Source organism: Canis lupus, chromosome 17, assembly GCF_048164855.1.
Source record: "Canis lupus baileyi chromosome 17, mCanLup2.hap1, whole genome shotgun sequence".
In the NCBI taxonomy this organism is placed as follows: Eukaryota; Metazoa; Chordata; class Mammalia; order Carnivora; family Canidae; genus Canis; species Canis lupus.
The window spans coordinates 53,284,297-53,307,614 of NC_132854.1; positions in this window are offsets into that span (position 1 = coordinate 53,284,297).

Genomic DNA, 23,318 nt, shown 5'->3' on the forward strand with positions numbered 1-23,318 from the left:
TGAACTATTGGGACTTCATCAAGATAAGAAGCTTTTGCATAGCAAAGGATACAGTCAACAAAACTCAAAGACAACCTACAGAATGGGAGAAGATATTTGCAAATGACATATCAGATAAAGGGCTAGTTTCCAAGATCTATAAAGAACTTCTTAAACTCAACACCAAAGAAACAAACAATCCAATCATGAAATGGGCAAAAGACATGAACAGAAATCTCACAGAGGAAGACAGTCTCCATTTTTCTCCACAGGGGCTCTGTGTCCTGGACTCCTCCTGTCCCTGCCATAATCATTGTCCTGTCCTGTGCTTGGGAAGTCCATGCATCCAAAACTCCCCAAATTTAGAGTGAAGAGCATGAACATTTGTCAGACAGCCTTACAATGGAATCCCACTTCAAACATTTGCTCTGTATGTGATATGGGGTAAATTGCTTGACCTGCCTATGCTCCATGTTGCCATTGGAAATGCGACTGATTTCTGCCTCAGTGGATTGGAGTAAGAAATATGGAAGATCATGTATATAAAGAAATTTATAACACTCCGTGCAAGGCACAGGGTAAAATCTCATTACATGCATTGATTTTCACCCATTGGATCCAGATGTTTGCACTAATTTTATGTAATCGCCGCCTTGCTGCATATTGTCTTATTTTCCTCTTACTGCCTCATGGCCCAAACTGCACACTCCTGAAAATCAGATTGATGCCCACATTTCAGTGCTGAGCATATAACAATTGCTCAAGAAATACTTACCAACTTGATTTATTGAGCCCCTACTGTACATTGTGCATAAAATAAAGTACTAGACCACAGATGTACCTGCCTTTTAAGAATTTATACATTGATAGAGTTTTTTTAGAGTAGTTTATAATTCCATTTTTTTTTCTTCTTAACCAGTTCTAAATTTACCCATTGATGAAAGTGAATTGTGGCTGGAAATTTAAGCACATGGTACTTTTTTTTTTTCATTTCTTCTGATAAATGGACAGGCCTAACAAATTATAGAACTGTCTGAAATGAAGCCAGGAGAACCTGCTTTCAATGCTGTGAGCAATGGCCTGAGGCCCCTGCCTCTCCAGCTGCCTGACTCTCTGGACACCAATGAGGTGATGAAGATGTCATCTGTTAAGTACTGAGGTGTGCTACCTCATTGAGCCTCACAGTTGTTTTATCTGTAAAATGGGATAATAATGCTGCCCATATAAGGATTAAATTAGGTTTAATGTTTTTTTGTCATGTTTAAAATGTCTAGCACAGGGACACCTGGGTGGCTCAGCGGTTGAACATCTGCCTTCGGCTCAGTACGTGATCCCACGGTCCCGGGATCGAGTCCCACATCGGGCTCCCTGCATGGAGCCTGCTTCTCCCTCTGCCTGTGCCTCTGCCTGCCTCTCTCTCTGTATCTCTCATGAATGAATGAATAAAGTCTTAAAAAATTAAAAAATAAAATGTCTAGCACTTGACCTTCATTAGGTACTCACTAAGGTACAGTTAATGTTCCTTGGCTCTGGCTCTTAGCTCAGTTGTGGTATCCTTTAGCCTAGCTCTCCTCCCCTAGATGTTGACTTGATCCCCCTATTACACTTGGCAAGGATGATCTTGGTCTTGTTCGGTGCTGTGTCCCCCGCACCTAGCAGTGTATGGCACACGAATGGAGCTCTAAACAAGTTTGACAAATGAGGATTATATCATGGATGCAGGATCACTGTGTGAGAAGCATCACGGCTTCTTCCTATAGTGATTTTCTCCGTGCAGTATATGCAAGTTGCTCAAACTCCCACAAAAGGGCTTCTTCAAACACCCATGTTTTCTTCACTTAGAAATTCCTATTTATATGGTATTCCCCAAATACTTAAGGATAGAACTATCATGTGATCCCTCAATTCCACTTCAGAGTAGATTCCCAAAAGAATTGAAAGCAAGAAATTGAAAAAGTATTTCCACACCTATGTTCATAGCAGCATTATTCACAAAAAAGTTGGAAACAGTTCAAACGCAGAGTTAGATAAATAATAGGTGGCATACCCATCCAACAGAATGTTATTAAGCCATAAAAGGAATAAAGTTCTGATACATGCTACAATATGGATGAACTTTGAAAACATTATGCTAAGAAATAGATGTAAAGGGACAGATATTGTATGATGCCATTTATGTGAGGCATCTAGAATAAGCAGATTCATAGAAACCTAAAAGAGAATAATGATGACCAGAGGCTGATGGGAGGGTAGAAAGAAGAGTTCTTCTGTAATGGATACAGAGTTTCTGTTTGGGATGATGAAAAACTGGAGACGGATGCTGGTGGTGGTTATGCAACAGTGTGAATGTACTTAATGCCACTGAATTGCATGCTTAAAAATGGTAAATTTTAGGGGTGCCTGCGTGGCTCGGTCGATTGAGCATCTGACTCTTGGTTTCGGCTCAGGTCATGATCTTATGGATCTTGGGATCAAGCCTGGCTTCAGAGCTCAGTGCTCAGCAGGGACATTTAGGATTCTCTCTCTCTCCCTCTTCTTCAGTCTCTCGCCCCTGCTCACACTCTCTCTTTCAAGTGAATAAATCAATCTTTTTAAAAGTGGTAAACTTTATGTTATGTATATTTTATCACACACACCAAAATTCTTATTTAGGATAGTTCTAACCAGCAGGAGAGTGTGTCCTGCTCAGTCAGAGCAGCGCCAGGGATGGAACTACCGCCTGGAATCTTCCACCCCATCAGCACTCCCCAGTGCTGCCTGGAATTTTTAATTACCACTAGCACCTGACTGTTCCTCACAGTCTCAATTGGGGGCTGTGTCTGTTGGCCCCTGTCAGAGCCTGATTGCCCTGCAGAAGCTGCCTTCCTGGGTTGTAATTGTCTTTTCAGATTACCGTGGTGCAAGGACGGTAATCATTTGCCTGAACCTGATTGTGTCCTCAGCATGACACTAGCTGCTGGGCATAACAGAGCGTGAATGGAATTCAGCTGGCTTGAAATGTGGTCTCACCAATGAGCTTTCTCTCCACCCACTCCACTACTGATTCCTCTCTTCTCAACTTCTCTAGCATCGCGGTGGCTTCTATTCCTTTGTCAATGCAGGCCAACTGCGAGGGTAGAAACAGCATCTTGTGGTCATCTGAATTTCCCATTGATGACATCTATATCAAAAAGAAGCCCGTCTACACTGTAGATCAAAATTATTTTTGCCCCTCCTTAGCTGCCAGGACCATTCTTATCTCTGAGAATCAAATCGGTTCCATGAGCTCATATATCATCATTACCTACAATACAAATTCTGAAATCAAAGCAGACCTGGCAATTTTATTGATGTACGGAGCAGAACAGAGCCCAGGTCACCCTGAATCAGTTGCGCTGGCTTTGCCTTGCTGACAACAACAAACATGTCACTGACAAAATTACCAGAGAAAAGATGACTCGGTAAGTTCAGTGCAGAAGGTAACTTGTCAGTGACAAGGGTGGGATATTTTTATCCTTATAACTCAATGCTAATGAAATTGGTGGCTATAACACCTGACTGAAAACGTGTCCCCTGGGGAGTGGGGAGAAGCAGAAAGCACTGGAGTTGGCTTGTTTTCAAAGTCATTTTTCTCAATATAAGCCATGATTTAATCAGATGATCTTAACAAGAGCCAAGGAGTTGGGGACCCAAAGCAATAACCAATAAGCCAGCTTTGTCACTCCTAAGCATGGCCCCTGGATCAGCTCTGTAAGGCACAGATAATCCGTCACACCTGGGTCTGAGTTTTCTCATTTGTGCAGTGGAAAAATTGCATTGTATGACCCTGCTATTTGGAAGGTCTGATGCCGTTTGCTAAGTGATTGAAGATCTAAGAATAGAAAGGATTATAAATATGGGTGCACCTCACTCTATCATTTTATAGTTAGTAGCAAGGCCTGAGGTGGGTAAAGAAAGATTTCCAACCACAGGAGGTTACTGTCTGCCCCTTTAAGAAAATGCAGTTGGAGAGACAGAGAAGAGGGAAAATCAGAAAGAGGGAACATGTCAGTTAACTGGAGGAAGATGAAAGGAAGGAGTGAGGGTAAAGACACGGTGTCAGGTGTCCCTAAGCCTACCCTCAAGTATGAGGATTTACTGGAAAGACTCACAATATCCAGAAAAGCTGCTATACTCGTGGTTATGGTTTATTACAACAAAAGCACACAGAATGAAGTCAGCATTGAAGTCAGCAACCGAAAAAGGCACATAAGGTGAGTTCTGGAGACCAGGCAACAGAGCGTCCAGCTGTCCTCTCCCGGGGGAGTCACATAGATAGCACTCAATTCTCCCAGCAACGATGTGTGACAACACATGAATTATTGCCAAACAGCCTTCATATCCAGAGTTTTTACTGGGGATCAGCCAGTCACATAGGCACAGAGCACCCACATGACTGATCTTGGCCCGTCGGCCTCCAGCCCCCTCAGAGGTCAAACTGATGTAGGACCTCAAGAATACAAAAAAGAGGCATTCACCATAAATCACATGGTTGGCATAAACTATCGGTCATGGCCTAAAGCCCCAAGTATTCAAAGACACTGCTGTCAGGCAGGATATTCCAAGGGCTTGGAGTTGATCTCCATGGAGCAGTCAAGGACCAGCCCTTTCTGTAGAACGTACAATGTTTGGGCACCCCCAGTCTGCTCAGTTAAGCTTCTATTGCACAGACCCAGAAGATTCCAAACTCCTTCTACCTGCCCATCTGGCTAAATGTGCTCAACCCTATAGGCTACATACTACTCACAAATTCAAGTTATTGCAAACACACAATTCATCTATTATTGCTCCTCTCATTTAAGAGTCTTCCAGTAGCCTTTATTTGCAGATAAGATTCACCAAATTGCTGCCCGAACTCAAGGCTAGGAAAATGTTTACTTTCTCATGTTACCTTCTCTCATGCTTCTTTCTTCTAAAAGCCAACAAATGCGATTGTAACACAGCATCTTTTTCTTTTCCTTGGCTGCCAGGATAGTCAGTATTTAGGTTTGTGTTCATTGTAGCAACTTCTCTCAGCCTGTTTCCTGACATAATTGCAGTCTTCTCTTCCCCTCTTCAGTGAGACAGAGTAGAAAGAGTACACTTTGGAACCCAAAGGTGTGGATTCAAATCCTGACTATCAGTATGCTGGTTGTGTGGCCTTAAACAATCACAACCCCTTCACACATGTGCCTTCGTTGGGAAAACAATTTATTTTTATTTATTTTATTTTATTTTATTTTATTTTATAATAAATTTATTTTTTTATTGGTGTTCAATTTGCCAACATACAGAATAACACCCAGTGCTCATCCCGTCAGGTGCCCCCCTCAGTGCCCGTCACCCATTCACCCCTACCCCCCTCCCTCCTCCCCCTTCCACCACCCCTAGTTCGTTTCCCAGAGTTAGAGTCTTTATGTTCTGTCTCCCTTTCTGATAACAATTTTTTAAGGTTGTTGTAAGGATTAGAGATAAGGATAGAGAGTGTCTGTGCTTGGTAGGCGCTAAATTAAAAATTAGCTAAATAGGGCAGCCCAGGTGGCACAGCGGTTTATCGCCACCTGCAGCCCAGGGCATGATCCTGGAGTCCCGGGATTGAGTCCCACATCGGGCTCCCTGCATGGAGCCTGCTTCTCCCTCTGCCTGTGTCTCTGCCTCTCTCTCTCTCTCTCTCTCTCTGCATCTCTATGAATAAATAAATAAAATATTTAAAAAAAATTTTTTTTAAATTAGCTAAATAAAAAGTAGCTATTCTTACCTTATCTTTTTTCCCCCTGAGTTATACTGATTTTTTTTTTTTATTTCTTTGCCTGAAGTTTTGTTTGCTTATTGATGTAAACCTCCTTAGATCTCTGTTAATAGCCGATGGGATACAAACATATAAAGAACTTATGAGAGTCTGGGTTGGTCCCTTAATAAGACCCGTGTGAGAATTGGCCTCCCAGGTCTCTGAGTGCAAAAAGTAGCATCAGCTGATGGCCCTGGTTGCTGTGTTCTGAAATCTTTTGCTTCATGTGCACTGACGCCACCTTCCCTTGGGCTGCTCCCTGATGAGTGCCACAGGAATACTAAGGCAGGCCCATCCCCAGGAAATGTAGTATCCCTCGACAAACAACTTTGACCCAATGGTCTTCCCAAACTTTCCTTAGAACTGCATTGCACATGTGGCTTAGCAGTTGATCGTCTGCCTTTGGCTCAGGGAGTGGTCCTGGGATCGAGTCCCACATCGGGCTCCCTGCATGAAGCCTACTTCTCCTTCTGTCTGTGTCTCTGCCTCTGTGTGTCTCTTATGAATAAATAAATAAAATCTTTTTTAAAAAAAGAACTGCATTGCAGTCCAAAATGCTTCCACAGAAATACAAATCAAAACCACAATGAGATACCACCTGACACCAGTGAAAATGGCTAAAATTAACAAGACAGGAAACGACACATGTTGGAGAGGATGTGGAGAAAGGGGAACCCTCTTGCACTGGTGGTGGGAATGTGACCTGGTGCAGCCACTCTGGAAAACTGTGTGGAGGGTCCTCAAAGAGTTAAAAATAGATCTGCCCTACAACCCCGCAATTGCACTGCTGGGGATTTACCCCAAAGATGTAGTAAAACTCTGGGACACCTGCACACCAATGTTCACAGCAGCAGTGTCCACAATAGCCACACTGTGGAAGGAGCCTCGGTGTCCATCGAAAGACGAATGAGAATAAGGAAGATGCGGTCTGTGTATGCAAGGGAATATTCCTCGGCTGTCAGAAAGGACAAATTCCTACCATTTGCTTTGACGTGGATGGAACTGGAGGGTATGATGCTGAGTGAAGGAAGTCAATCAGAGAAGGACAATCATCATATGGTTTCACTCAAATGGGAAATATAAGAAATAGTGAAAGGGATTATAAGGGAAAGGAGGGGACCCGAGTGGGGAAAAATTAGAGAGGGTGACAAAACATGAGAGACTCCTAACTCTGGAAACAAACAAAAGGTTGTAGAAGGGAGGGGGGTGACTAGGATGGGGTGACTGGGTGACGGGCACTAAGGAGGGCACTTGATGGGATGAGCACTGGGTATTATACTATATGTTGGCAAATTGAATTTAAATTTTAAAAATTCAAAATGCTTCCACAGGAACCCCCTTCTTCCACCCTCTCTCTTTCACTCTTGTCGAACTTGAATATGGTCCAATGGCTCCCCACCCTGTCCTGTATCCCACCTCATTTTCTCTCATGCCTGTCTTCATAAGTTTCTTGCATATTTAATCTCATTTGGGCATCTGCTTCTCACAGGCTCCAAACTTGTTCATAGACCATTACCTAAAATGTGATGAATGACAGAGTGAACTTCCCCTCCCTTCTTACGAGGAGTGGACTTCATCCATGATGGACCCAGTGTGGTACTAGTACCTTCCTTATACTGTGATCCTAGTACCTGTTCTGCAGCAAACTACACAGGCGTAGCTGGAGACACTTTCATTCTTCTTGCGTTTCTTAGTTGCATTCTGAAAGGATGGGATGGTCCCCATAGTTTCTATCTTGGTCATGAGATTGTCCCAGACAAAAAGAACATCACAAATAGGATACCTAGTCCTCAGGGGGTGGATGGGACTGTTTAAAAGTTTTGATCTGCATGTTTATAGGCAGCATTTTGTTTCCTTAAACCAAACACCTCCCACCAAGGAGCATTCCTCCTTGACTGACTAAATTACATTTTAACGCAGATTCTCAGCTGTTTACCTTGCCTACCTGAATCAATAAGGCGCCAAGAGCAAATAGTTTGACATCTATTAGCTGAATCAGTGTGAAAACATTGTGGAGCTTATTGCACCTCCAAGTCTGTTCAGGGAACTGAAACTAATTGAAACTATTTTAAGAGTCCATGAATTTGGGACAGTTTTGATGCTACCTAGTCTCAGCCAGGACACTAGTTCTTTTGAATATGTCTGTATTATTAGAACATCCACTTGCAATGTACTTACACTTAACTAGCACCATTTACCTGTTTCTAGACACAAGCCCCAATCACAACCATGGCTCCAGCATGGAAGAAGAGCTTCCATCAGCACTAAACCTCAGAGGACCCAACTGAGGGAAAAGGGAACAGAGTAAATGTGTAAAGTATGCTCTGAGCAGTCACAGGCAGGCAGTCAACAACAGGTGCACAGCAAACAAAGATCTCAACCTACACATGGAGCCTTTGGACATGGCATCTGGTAGCTGCAAATCGGCAAGAAATCCAAGCACAGAGGTGGTCAACCCAGAAAAGTCCATCAGGAAGTGGTGTGACTCCATTCCCTGAAAGAAAGGATCCTGTGCAGGGAAGCACAACAGAGACACCAGCTAAGACTAAAAAACCCAAAAAAATCAAAACCAAACCCCCCCCCCCAAAGAACCCAAGAAGCCAGTTATTAGGAGACTGGTGGGTAAAATATGGCAGAAACTCAGACTCTGGAGATGGTTTCCAAGGTCAGAGTAGGAGGAGCGGCAAGGCAAACAGTGCTGGATCCAAGGAAACACTCCTCATGATTCTCAGACCAGGGAGAAGGTTAGTACCTGAACTCATATAGACTCTAGGGGGAGGTTGAATTTCCTACAGGCCTTTGGAGTAGGGCTGGGAAAACAGAAAAGGATCAGAGAAGAAAGGGTCAGGTTAAAAAAGTCCAAGAGATTGAGATACAAGCAAAATAGTACAGCAAAAAGCACAATAGATCAAGATGTGCAATAAAGGAACCTCTTTGACCTTTTGTTGCTAAAGCCATCAGGGAGGATTTGGGTCTCCTTTCTCTCCATTCTCCAAGCCTCTAAGTCTATTTAGGCATGGCTTCCCATACAAGGGACACAGAGGCTGCGTGGTCTTATGTTGGGGCCACTACCCTCTGCAGCTAACTCCGCCTCGATAATTTGGTCCTTTCCTTCCTGGGGTCACACTAGACCCTCTTGTGTCCCAGGCCCAAGACAGGCCCCCGGGTGCCTAACCAGTTGCCAACAGACAGAATGGAGTTTCCACGGGTGCCTCAGCCAACTTTGTTGAAAGGAGCGCTGATCCTAGGAGACTTGCAAATGGAGGCAGCACTGTCCTTATGTCACTAATATTACCAAATCAGCCTCTTTTCCCTTTGGAGTATGTCCAAGATTATCTATGCATCCTTCTTTCTCTTTAATAAGGAAATCAGAGGCGTTTTCCCTTTGCCATCTACAGCTCCTGAAACAATGAACCACCATGAAGCCATGGGCTCTCCCACCTTCCAACCTCCCCACTATTCAACTTTGCCTTACCCGAGAGGCGGCGCCAGGTGTTCAGCCTCTGCTCCTACAATGACACCCCGTTGTCATAGTTTTGCTAACTTTCCTCCTTTCTGGGAACTTCCATTTTAGCTGCTCATTTGCTTAATTACCTCTATTGCTGATACTCACAAAAAGACTGAAGATGTAACAGATGGTGCCTTGGGATGGATGGATGTTATGGATTCAGAACTGTCAACACACCTATCTCAATCCCATTTTAACTTTCACATTATGTCCCCCTGTAGACTGGTGGCAATGAGCTGCAGGAGCCTGGATTCACATGGAGCTTAGCAATTGTCTTCCCTCCCTTGCCTCCTCCCCCATCCCATCTCCCAGTATTCAGCTTCCCATTTTGTAATGATCTCTATAACGTCTTTAAAAACTATTCCACCTCATTTAAAATGTGGCATAAATGGTGGGGTTTTGACAAATTAAGTAATAGCAAGAAAACATTTTCAATATTCTGCATTCTTCCATTAAGCTCCAAAAAAATAGTGATTATAGAAGTCCTATTCTCTCTCCACAGTTAACGATGTGTTAGCCCTGGTTTCATTAAAAACCTCATTATTCAAAGATTTATAACTCAGCCCAAGAAATCTCCCCTGAAGTTGGAAATAGATCCAATCTCAGTTTAGGAACTTTTTAAACAGTTTGGGTGAGGACTGAGTACCCAATTAAGATACTGATTAATAAATAAATGTATCAGGATATTGAAATGATGTCACAAACTCAGCAGAATGAAACTTAACACATGTTGTTGAGTACTCTATGAAGGCTGAAAGATAACAAAATAGACAGAATGGATACTTGGGAGCTAGAAGACCTGACGTTGGTCCTTGCCTCTGTTTCCAAATAGCTGGCTCTTAAAATATCAGCTGATTATAAAGCACACATTTAATTCCCCATTAACAGGAAATATGACTCTGGAGAAGTGACTGATTCCAGTGCTGGCACAGTGTGGGTGAACCTGGAACATCTGGCTCTGCCAGAAAGTAAGGAAGTGCTCAAAAAAAGTGATGGGATGGGACGTCTGGGTGGCTCAGTGGTTGAGCATCTGCCTTCGGCTCAGCTCTTGATCACCAGGGTCCTGGAATTGAGTCCCACATTGGACTCCCCGCAGGGAGCCTTCTTCTCCCTCTGCCTATGTCTCTGCCTCTCTCTGTGTGTCTCTCATGAATAAATAAATAAATAAAATCTTAAAAAAAAAAGTGACGGGAATGCGGTAAAAGGACACAAGAGCCACCTGACATGTTCTCACTGCCTAAATTTGGGATAATGTGAGCACCAATATATTTAAATATGTTAAGTTTATGAGAGAGTCAGACAGAGATTGAGAGAAAGACTGAATGATAAAGCAAATTTGGTAAAATGGTAACTAATGTTAATCTGGGTAAAATGGTCATTGATATCTTTTCTATTATTATTCTTTTAGATCAGAAATTATTTCCAACAAAACAGCTTTTTTTTTTTTTTTTTAATGTGCGAACTTAGAGCTACCTGGCTTTAGAGTTCAGATAGAAAAAAAACAAAACCTAGGTGATAAAATGTGCAATATAAGCTGAAAGTGCAATAAGACTTAAAATACCCTATTCCAACGTTAGAATACATCTGGAGTGCTGGGTTAGCACCTGCTGAGTTTTTCTCATTAAACGAGATTCTGAAAAACTTTAGGTATATTTGCTGAAAGGTGACTAGAATGGTAAATGATTTGGGAAATTGAAGGAACTAGCAAGAGAAAACTGAGTTGGGCATGAGAGAGATGAAAATTATTATCAGATATTTGAAGAACTGATATGCTCCAGCTAATAAATGTATTCACTTTGGCTCTAAGGGACAGGACCATAGGTAGATCTGGCTCCACATGAAGAATAATTTTTTTCTATTAGACTTTTTCATAAATGAGAACAGCTGACCCACCAAGTAGTGAGGTCCTTACCTTTTAGTAGTGAGGACCCTTACCAAGGGTCCTTACCCTTTTAGCCTCTACAGTGATTAATCAGGAACACTGTCCAAAGAATTGCCACCATGAAAGGTGACTAATCTAGAATTGGTGCTTTCCTATCCATTGGCCAGATAACTTTGGAAATCCTTGGAATTATTTCAAGAGGTGTTCATTTTCTTAAAGATTTTATTTATTTATTCATGAGAGACACAGAAAGAGAGAGAGAGTCAGAGACACAGGCAGAGGGAGAAGCAGGCTCCATGCAGGGAGCCTGATGTGGGACTAGATCCTGGGACTCTGGGATCACGCCCTGAGCCAAAGGCAGAGGCTCAACCGCTGAGCCACCCAGGTGTCCCAAGAGGTCTTCAAATCCATATGTACCCCAGGTATATTTAGGTCCAATAAATAACGTATTTCACTTGTATTCATTACTGTTTTCCAAATGAATAGATGCTATTTGATTGATAATTTTATTTTGAAACCTTTCAGAATACATACTACCTTTATGATTTTACCTTTTGTTTCAGTATCCATCTTAAAAGAATAACTATAATTGTGTGAAATCTGCTTTTTCTTTCCTTTGTTCTCTTATAAAAGGAGGCTTAAAGAAAAAGAGGCAACCCATATTCTTCAGTAGGAAGAACTAATATTGTAAAGGTGTTAGTTAATCTCTTAAGTAAATTATAAATTTAATGCGATTTCAATTAAATCTCAACTGTTTTTTGCAGTGGGCAGTTACAGGGAGATTTGACCAATTTTTTCTAAAATTCATTTGCAAGGGTTAATGTTCAAGGACGCTCTCTGCCCCTCCCCCTAAAGAGTTTAACAAGAAGATTCATATCTTGCTGAATAGAAAGCTCTAAACTGCTATAATGGAGCTGAAGAAAACTTTGGATGAATAGAAGAGAAGAAAGAATGTCATATCAGATCTCAGGGATGTGAAAATTCAGCACGTGATCAAGATATAACAGCTTTGTGTTGTAGAGAAAATACAAGGCACTTAAAGCATTGTAAAAACAAGGATTCAATTCAGATATGTACCTACCGAGTTGTTGAAAGGACTTAGAAGTGATTTCAGGACAGGGACTCTGGATTGACCCAGAATATTGCAGCCTGCCTGCAAGGACCCCTCCTATCTCTGCTCTTATCAGGGAGGGGATTATCAAGGTCACTGCTGATACCAAAGTTTAAGGATCTGCTACTGAAGCTGTGATGCAGGGAATTATCATCTCCACTGGTTCAATTTCTAGCCAAAGAATGATCACTGGACTATCCTGTAGAAGTGACCCATTTCCAAGACCTTCAAAACCCTGCATGGATGTGCCTACCGTGGCAGCACCTAATTCTTACTGAGAATTCTAGTTGCAAAAATCAGTGCTTGGTTAGAAAAGAAGGCTTATGGCAGGTACCAGAGTATGTAAAACAAGTATTATCAGGAAAAAATTATAATGGAAAAACAATAGCTATTTAATTGTTTGAAAAAAGGGCCAGGAAAATTCATATGTAAAAAGAAATAATAATAATCATAATAACCATAATAATCATAAACCATTGATCTAGATCAGAGGGTAGTAAACCCATAAAGGATCAGATAATACAGATAGTATTTTTTTTTTTTTTTTTTAGTCATAGGACTCTGTCACAATCACTCAATTCTTCCACTGCAGCATTAAGCAAGAAGAGAATACATGAATGAGTGAGTGTGGTTGTGTTCCAATAAAACTTTATTTATTTATTTTGGCAAATTGAATTTAAATACATATTTTTTAAAAGATTAAATAAGTTAAAAAGAAGAAAATGGAATAATTTGCTGTGTGTGCTGTCTTTTTAAAAAAAGAAAATAAATTCTTAAAATGCCCTGTTATTCAACTTTAAAGTCTCTTTGAGTCTGAACAGTTCCTTAATCCAGACATTTTCATAGGGATATGCACTAAATCAACGGACACCTTTCTTATGTCCTTGCCCTGAAAGAGGAAGGAGAGTAATCTAAAACTGGCATGTGTGAACCAAACCATGATCTTATATAAGACTGTCACATCCTATTAATATTGCCCAAAAGCCTGAAAACAGGGCTTCTTTGAGGAAAGCTCTACTGTTTCTCATAATGTTTCTCCAATATTTTCATCTTCCTCCAGAATCACAAGCACACTTCCCCACACATGCACACCCCCCCACATGCACACATATGAGTACACACACTTATACCGCCATTTTTGATGACTCCAGCTTATCATCAAGTGCCCTTTCTCTAAGATAGTCAACTTCATACAACCAGTTCATAAGAGCTCATAATCATACTTCTATTCCATTATACTCAAGACCCCTAGTTTAGAACTAGAGTTTATTTGGGCTAAGAAGTAGTTGATGTTTCCACTGATGTTAGCTGATCTCAGCTCAAATTTACTGCGCTGATCAGAAATTTTACAGCAAAACAAAAATTCTAGAATCAGATGTTTTTTGAACTGGGATAGACTATTTTTAAATATGAAGGACTGCGGGAAAAGCTTACCCACATTTGTTTGGAATAGTTAATTTTATATAAATTCACTTTCAATGCAAGCTATTCTCTCTTCTCTAATAAATGCTACATCAGTCTTTTAATTTCCTTAAGTTAAAGTAGATTCCTCTTCCAAATTTTCTGTAATGTAGTCATTGTTTTAGGGCTCATAGTAAATAGGGTCTATAATAATAGAGCCTCAAAAAATCATACTGAAAATGTGAAGCCAAAGCAGAAATATGTCAAGGTTAATTTTTCCAGATTTTATGTGGTACATAGACAAAACACAATTTCAGTTGTTTAGGAAAATCATGTTAATCTCTTACTTAACCACTGATCATGACCTTGGGTGTATGTACACCTTGAATTATACATGTTTAACAGGATAGGGATTGAAATAACTCATGTTCTGAATATTAGGAAAGCTGATCTTCAACCCCACTGTCTTCCTCTCAGTGAGTTTTGCTCCTCTTTGGTCTGAACATTTGAAAAGGATCTTGTCAGCAAATCTGGGTACTAGTTATCTTGGTGAATAATGGGAACATCTTGTCTCAGTAGAGGAGATTAATACTACCTCTGTGGAATAGGCTCTGATTTCTGGCATAAATTTAATACCCGAAGCCAAAGTTTTAGTAATGGCTTGATAATTTGTATTGCCCAAACATGTGATATAAGATACAAAAATCATCCTTTATCACAGTATAGGAAAAGATCTAGCTCCCCAGTTATATTTAAAAATTACCAATCTTTCTAAAAGTAAGATGAATTATACTTGAGTGGTTTGATGTATCTAACAAGTGTGATAATAATGTAGAAATATTAGAAAATATTTAAATGAAGATTAATGAGAAATGAACACTAAATATATATCCTCAGGGAAAGCTGGGAAGTAAAATTCTTAAATCCCTAGATAGGAATGGCATTTGGGCTTAATTATCCCCTACCCTTAAGAAGAATGACATAAGGCACGCCAGGGTGGCTCAGTGGTTGAGCATCTGCCTTTGGCTCAGTCCTGATCCCAGGGTACGGGGAACAAGTCCTACATGGGGCTCCCTGTGTGGAGCCTGTTTATCCCTTTGCCTGTGTCTCTGCCTCTCTCTGTGTGTCTCTCATGAATAAATAACTTTTTAAAAAACAAGAATGACACAATAAGCCTTTTTTAGTATAACTTTTTAACTGAGTGTTTTGAAAGCAAGTGTATTTTCACATGACTTCTCAAAGTCCATCTGAACCCAAGAGTTGATTAATAAGCTCAACATCAACCAATTCTTCATTTACATTTGTCAAAATGATGTCAAACTGTAAGACTGGAATATGGAAGTAGAATAGTAGACAGGCATAGCTTAAATGTGTAATTTTCAAAAGAATTTAAGACATTAATCAAAGAAAGCAGTTTATTTAAAAATCTCTCTCCCCAACTCCTCAAACCATAATGTTTCTAAATACAAGAAAATAGTTTAGCAAATCAGAATTTATGGAAGATACAGTGCAGATAGAAACTTCCTGTTAACCTGTTAGGATACAGTAGCTGAAAAGTACAGCCAAACAATCACTTCTATATAAGATCAAGAAATATTCCTACAATCAAAGGTTCTTCAAGTGTTCTTCCCCTTATCTTTTATGAAAAAAAGAATTACTTGAGGATATAGTCCAGCAAAACAAAAAAGGGAACCAAGAAAGAGGAGCAACGTGGGTTCATATAAACAATGGAGCTAACCAGAAATGAACTGAAAAGAAATTCCAACCATTTGCTTCGACATGGATGGAACTGGAGGGTATTATGCTGAGTGAAATAAGTCTATAGGAGAAGGACAAACATTATATGGTCTCATTCATTTGGAGAATATAAAAAATAGTGAAAGGGAATAAAGGGGAAGAGAGAAAAAATGAGTGGGAAATATCAGAAAGGGAGACAGAACATGAGAGACTCCTAACTCTGGGAATCGAACTAGGGGCGGTAGAGGGGGAGGTGGGAGGGGGATGGGGTGACTGGGTGACGGGCACTGAGGGTGCCCTTGATGAGTTGAGCACTGGGTGTTATTCAGTATGTTGGCAAATTGAACACCAATAAAAAATAAATTTATAAAAAAAAGAAAGAAAAGAAATTCCAGTAAGAAATTAGTGCAGCAGTTAAAGAAAGGAGTCCAAGTTAAGACAGAAGGCTCCATAATAAAGATTTTCAAGAAGAAACTAAAATCTATTACACTACTTAAATAATGTTTTAAATAATCAGATAAAAGCATATGTCTCCTTAGTTAATAAGGAAAAAGGGACACTAAAACTTCCAAGAATTAAACAAAACAAAAAGGCTGCATAAGGAAGTCAAGATTCATATATAAAAACACTAAACTTGCTACCAGAAGTAGGAGCCTGAAGTAACAGATACTAAAATGTGCAATTTGCTGAGGAGAAAAGTCATTAAGATAGAGGAAGAGAGAACCCATATTTTCCAGCCTCGGCAGCTGGTGGTTCTTCTCAGGTGAGGGTGAAACATTTTATCAAATGACGAACTTTTTTGTACCTTGAACTCAGATCATTTGCTGAATGGAATTCTGATACTAAAAGGTGATGGGAAAAATTAAAGTATTTCTTAAGGCTTTTAGGAATGTCTTGTAAAAAACATTGTCTGAATGTAGTCTACCTTAAAAATAGAGCAGAAGGAAAATACTGCTTTGCTGAGTGTGGCCTTTTGTGTTTGTGACTTGTATTATAAGGTAATGGTGAATACCATTAGAAAAGCTGTGTAGGAGCACCTCGGTGGCTCAGTGATTGAGCCTCTGCCTTTGGCTCAGGTCATGATTCTAGGGTCCTGGGATTGAGTCCTGCACCAGGCTCCTCTAAAGGGAGCCTGCTTCTCCCTCTGCCTCTGTCTCTGCCTCTGTCTTTATGTCCCTCATTAATAAATAAAAGATATATATATATATATTATATATACATATATATTTATAAAAGAAAAATATTTATATATAAATATATATTTATAAATTTATATAAATATAAATTTAAAAATATATATTTATAAAAGAAAAGCTGTAGAATCTACTGCAGAGACAGATGGCCCCCACCTGAGGTTTGATTTAAATGCCAAGGCTGATAACACATATACACACCAAGACGGCATAAAAAAGTCTATTACTACCTAACTGAGATCTCTAGGGAGAGCAGGGCAGGCCTCTCCAGCAGATCCAAAATGACTTAAAGACAACCTACAGAATGGGAGAAGATATTTGCAAATGACATATCAGATAAAGGGCTAGTTTCCAAGATCTATAAAGAACTTCTTAAACTCAACACCAAAGAAACAAACAATCCAATCATGAAATGGGCAAAAGACATGAACAGAAATCTCACAGAGGAAGACATAGACATGGCCAACATGCATATGAGAAAATGCTCTGCATCACTTGCCATCAGGGAAATACAAATCAAAACCACAATGAGATACCACCTCACACCAGTGAGAATGGGGAAAATTAACAAGGCAGGAAACAACAAATGTTGGAGAGGATGTGGAGAAAAGGGAACCCTCATACACTGTTGGTGGGATTGTGAACTGGTGCAGCCACTCTGGAAAACTGTGTGGAGGTTCCTCAAACAGTTAAAAATATACCTGCCCTACGACCCAGAATTGCACTGTTGGAGATTTACCCCAAAGATACAAATGCAATAAAACGCCGGGACACCTGCACCCCGATGTTTATAGCAGCAATGGCCACGATAGCCAAACTGTGGAAGGAGCCTCGGTGTCCAACGAAAGATGAATGGATAAAGAAGATGTGGTTTATGTATACAATGGAATATTACTCAGCTATTAGAAATGACAAATACCCACCATTTGCTTCAACGTGGATGGAACTGGAGGGTATTATGCTGAGTGAAGTAAGTCAGTCGGAGAAGGACAAACATTATATGTTCTCATTCATGTGGGGAATATAAATAATAGTGAAAGGGAATATAAGGGAAGGGAGAAGAAATGTGTGGGAAATATCAGAAAGGGAGACAGAACGTAAAGACTGCTAACTCTGGGAAACGAACTAGGGGTGGTAGAAGGGGAGGAGGGCGGGGGGTGGGAGTGAATGGGTGACGGGCACTGGGGGTTATTCTGTATGTTAGTAAATTGAACACCAATAAAAAATAAATTAAAAAAAAGAAATTAGCATTTGACTCTGCCTTTAATATATCTAGGAAATAAAGACAGAGATGATCCATTTCACCTGAAAAAAAAAAAAAAGAGAGAGTCATAAAAAGTGACTGGTCTGGGTTTTCACTGTCGTTAGAGGGTGGGGCTGGATGAGGGTTTGTGCTTGGCAAGGGGCTTGCATTCTTTGAATTTCCTTCTGTCACCAAAGAAAGAAGCACATTGCTTTCTTATCAGCTTGTCCAAATATGGGGCACTAGGGAAAGAAAGAGAGTTGAGGCTTAAAAGCTGCCTGCAATAAAACTTTTTTAAAAATGGATTATTCTCATTACAAAAGCCAATGCTTAATGTTCTGCCTCACAAAAAGTAAAACAAGCAAAGGCAGGAAAACAATAGGCTTAGCAGAGCAGGTTAGACAGGGTCCCTAAGTCTCCCTAAGAAAGCAGAAACTCCTGTAAGAATTCTCTGCTTAACAAAAAAAGGAAATCTGGCAGCACTGATCACATTTATGGTGGGGTCTTTTCCCTTCTAAGTCTTTGCTTTACTCTGACTTGAAGAAGGATCATAAACAAAAAGCAGAAGAGAGAAGACAAATTCTCAATGGTGATATGTAGATTAGAGTCTTACCATTGACTATTAGCTTATGAAATCACTAGAAACAGATACACTGGAAGCCAACATGTTAGTAAGGGAGGCTTGTGGCCAAAGAAAATTCAGGCATAGTGTCATCAGCCTGTGATTGTTCAGTTTTCCAGAAAATACCGAGATTCTTGAACTTAACTTGAGAGGAAGTGAGCAGCTACATCTTTGTGGCTTCTAGAACTCTCTAATGACCAACAGAACTGTTGCTTTAGAGTATGATTAACAAAAATTATTTTCTGAGAAGAAATAATCAGGAACGTGAAGGACAATGGACAGAGAAAATCCTTCCAGAGAGCAGAGTTAACAAACCTACAGGACATGGACCAGTGATTATTTTGTGTGCTTTACCATAACTGTATTCTTCAAATAGGATATTTATTTATTTATGTTTATTTGTTTGTTTGCTTGTTTTTAAGAAAATAGGATATTTAAAAATTGAAGTTACTCTGTCCTTCTCCACCATTATACACGTTGGGTGTATTTAGGGTGAATAATTGTCTTCTGGACAAAAGTTCCTGGACCACAAGGAACCATATTTAGTTATGACAGAGTGATTACAGAATAACTCCAAAGATAGAGAATTTAGTAGAGCTTCATATAGTAACTGATGAGACTTGGAGTTTTTTTCTTTGAAGAGTGGTTAGCCACTCTTGTGTGTTTTGTGTGAGATTAAGGATCTTTGAAAGTTCCTGTATGGGACAAAGCATTTACAGATGTTGAGTAACAAAGATAAACACTGTTTGTTGACTACTCAGTAATTTCTCCTCCCTTATTCCTTACTACTATGCATTACATGGCTTCACCCCAACTCAAGGCATGAATGGTGATTGGTTTAATTAAATCATGAAAAACCTATTCTCCTTACCAGTGGTTAATTTAGGTATTGGCATGTATTGCGATACAATGCAATCCTGGCCAAGGAAATAGAAGAGAAAATTGTGGGAGAGTTTCTCGTAGAAAAATTCCTCACTCTTTAAAATGGCTGTAGGTAATAACTTGCTCCTTCTTGACCTTGTATGTTGTTTTGTAAGGATATAATATCAGAAGCTCCCATAGTTACAATGCAGTGCTGTGGTTGAAAAGCCATGAAAACTGCAGAAAATCACAACCAAAGTCTAAATATTCTTTAAATTCAAAATTGACTAACAGAGTCTTCTTATTATGGAGGCAATAAACTCTTCGTTGTTTTAGGGCATTTTAGCTAGATATTCTGTTACCTACAGCCAAAGGCAATCTAACGAAAACATTGATATTATCATAACTTTGTAAATGCTGTTTATTCCTTTGGTATTTAGACCCAACATTTAGAAAGAACATGGAATACTTGATAGTTATAAAACACAAAGTAACTATCACAAAACTTGCTGATGTTTTTCCAGCATTGGTGAGTCAGTGGATCAAGAAATAGACATTTTAGCGCATTATTTCAAGAGTATATAAAGAGTCCTTGTATGTTTCTGCTTGCTCTCCTTTATGCTTCTCCCATCACCATAAGAACATGGCCAGGCTAGCCTGCAGGCTAGACACTTGGAGCAGAGATATTACCTGAGACTGGACTAGATCATCCAACACAAGGTGTCCCCAACCCCAACAGGTGAGCAGACACAGCCAAGAGCAGCACAACCACCTAACCAGTTACTCCAGAAGCATAAGCAATAAACACTAATGTTGTATGCCATTGGAATATCTTAATTGTTTCTTATGCGGCATTATTGTGGCAATAGATAACTAACACAGGCTGTTCCCATGCATTCTGATTCTCCTCAATTCAGACACATGGTAGGATTGCTTTCCCTTGATCTAGAAGTTAATCATGGACATGTGACTTACTTTAACAAATGAAATGTAAGTAGACGAAATATGCATCTCTTCTGGGTGAAGCCATTTAATTACCTATGTGAGATGAGGCAGTTCATCTTTCTTCTGAGTGGTGATGGTGCATGTACACATTAAAATGGAATTGGCTGGGCCCCTGAGGGATTGCAACAACCAGGAAATACCTTATTGACCTGTAGAGACACAGGGCATGAACTAGAAGTAAATTTTTGTTCTGTTAAGGCACTGAGCTTTGAGGGTTGTTTATTGTCACAGTATAATGCAGCCTATGCTGACTGATGTGGGTTGTCCCAGTAGGCTTCATTGAAGAGGTGACATTTGAGGTTGGACTTGAAGGTGGAGGCTCACCTGTGTGCTATGCACAAGAAAATTTTGTAGTCAGAAAGCACAGCTAGAGCAAAGGCCCTAAGTCAAGAGTGTGCCTAATATGTTCGAGGAGACCTATGTATAGAGTGGGGTGAGGGGGAAAGTAGCAGGAGATAAGGTTGGGGATGCCAAGGAGGGTTGAAGATCATATAGAGCCCTACAATTCATCCTAAAGACTTTTGCCTTTAATTTGAGTGAAATACGCTGAATTTGCAGGAGTTTGAGCAAATAATGACATCTGTCTGACTTTTTAAAATTATTTTATTGACCTATTTTAACAATATGGAATGGACCCCAGGATTAAAGCAGGAATATCAGTTAAAAGCTGGAATCTATAAAAGAGATGATAGTGGTGGCTAGGACCAAGTAGTAGTCATGGGATTGATAAGAAATAGTAGGGCTTTGCACATATTTTGAAGGTAGAGTCTACAGCATTGTCTGGAGGGTTTGAGTGTGGGATATGAGAGAAAAAGAGAAGTCAAGAATGACTCCAAGGCCATTGGCCTGATGCAAAATAAATGTGGAAGCAGATAATGAAGGTCTTAAAAGCCAGGCAAGAAAGTGAATCTTAGGATGTAACCAAGAACATCCATTTTTAGGTTGTGAACATCCATAACTTGGGGTTATGAAACAAGGGGAGGCATATAGTAGACAAATTATAGCATATAGAGAAGGTGGTGATAGATCAGAGGTGGCGTAGATATAAGAAGGGGTCCCAGGCAGGTCCCAGGAACATTATCTAGGAATGGCTCCAACTAAGTGTGACAAAGGAGAGGGCAAGACGGAAAGTCAAGAAGAGAACAGTGAGGAAGGAGAAAGATGGCAAAGGGGCACATTCGATTTAGAATGAAAGTTAATTTGCAATGATGGAAAGCATTGTGGCAGCTCTCCAAAGGTCCAGGGAGAGGGCTGCTTCTCCCTTGCTTTAATCAGATGATGCAAAGATCTCGAGAAGTGAGCAACTAAAATGGGCAACACAGACTATTTAGGGGTTCCCTCCTCTCTTCAGCTTCATGCTGCTTCAGTTCAGATAATGGTTCAATGGCAAGCAGAGGAACAGAGGATACACAGATCTGCTGTTTTAGACTAGAGTAAGCTTGAAATAAATTGACTATGCTTAGCAATAAAGAAATAAATGTAGCTAATCCACTGATAAAGAAGTAATGCTTTGACCTTATCAGATCAGTGATAATAGTAATCCCTTATCTTTGTAAGGTACTATATGGTAGAAATAAAGCTGTCTGAAGATTTCAAGACACCAAGGTATATTTTTATTGTCCAAACCACATTTTTTTCTAGGTATACATCCTAAACTAAGCTTTTCATGAAAAGAATAATAACAATGATAACAAAACAAATTGAAAAGAATATAAAAAAAAAAAGCTAATCCTTCTTTGGAGAGACATAAAAATTCCTAACCCATCCCCGGCCTTCTGTCCTGCCAACTAAGAGAGAACACTTTGAATTAGCAAGTAATTGGTCTTATTTATATTGTAAATGTGAGAACTGGTAAGCTCATTCATGATATAAAACTCAAACTTCTTAGATGGCCTCAAGACCCTTATGGTCTGGCCTCTGTTACCTCTCTAGTGTCACCTCACTCCACTTCCTCCTCACTGACTTCAGACACACAGGACTTCACACAGCAGCCCTTCTCCTAATTCCTCAGGCCCATCAGCTCTTGTCCCCATGAGAACTTTCACACAGGCCATTTCCTCTCTCTGTGCCACTCCTTGCAAGTTTTTCATGTGGCCTGCTCCTTTTTGTGATAGTCAGGATCCAGGCTAGAAACTGAATTCACACCAGATGGTCCATGTGACTTTAGAGGGGACTTTAGAGGTGGCAGCTGCATTAGGGAGCTAAAGGTGAGGCTCCCAGGGACTAGCAACACCAAGAAACCATTATCAAGCCTAGAGATGAATGAGCAAGTGGAGGAAGTGGTATCATCTGAGTCTAGTGTAAGCTAGACACATGAGGAAGGAATCTTCTGGTGGAAGTTGCAGTTGTGAAGACATCAGTGCATGGAGGGAGGGCAAGGAGATAACTCGACATCTCTATCCTCCTGCCCCTCAATCTAGCCAGGGTCTCATTTTGGCAGAACTGAACAGGTAGTCTGAGGGCAGGGGAGCAGAGATGATGCCATCTATTGGGCACAACCAGGGTTGAGAAAGGCAGAGAATGGTCCAGAGAGTTGTGGGTGTGGGTGGGAGAACTGGAAATGAATCAGTGCTCTGTTCTTGAGTTCTCTGTTTAATTATCACTTCCTCATAAAGCCTTCCTTGACCATCCTTTCTATGGTCTTGACTGATCCCTTCTAATATTTGCAATTATTTCCTTTCTCATTTATAATTATAACTGCCTCTGATTATTTATTGTTCAAATACTTTTTTCCCATAACGGATGGTAAAGCATCATCAGGGCAGGCACCTGTTGCTTTGTTCTGAATAACTGGTGCCTGGTACAGGTGCTTGGTACATAGTAGACACTGACATATCTGTGTAAAGAAAAAAGGAAGGGAGGAGAAATGGGGGAGATAGAGAAAGGAAAAGTTCTCTTTCAAAAGATAAATGTGTGTGTGTGTGTGTGTTGTGTGCACACCTGTGTGCATGCTCACACATGGGTGCATGTATATAATTTCAAAATCTTCAC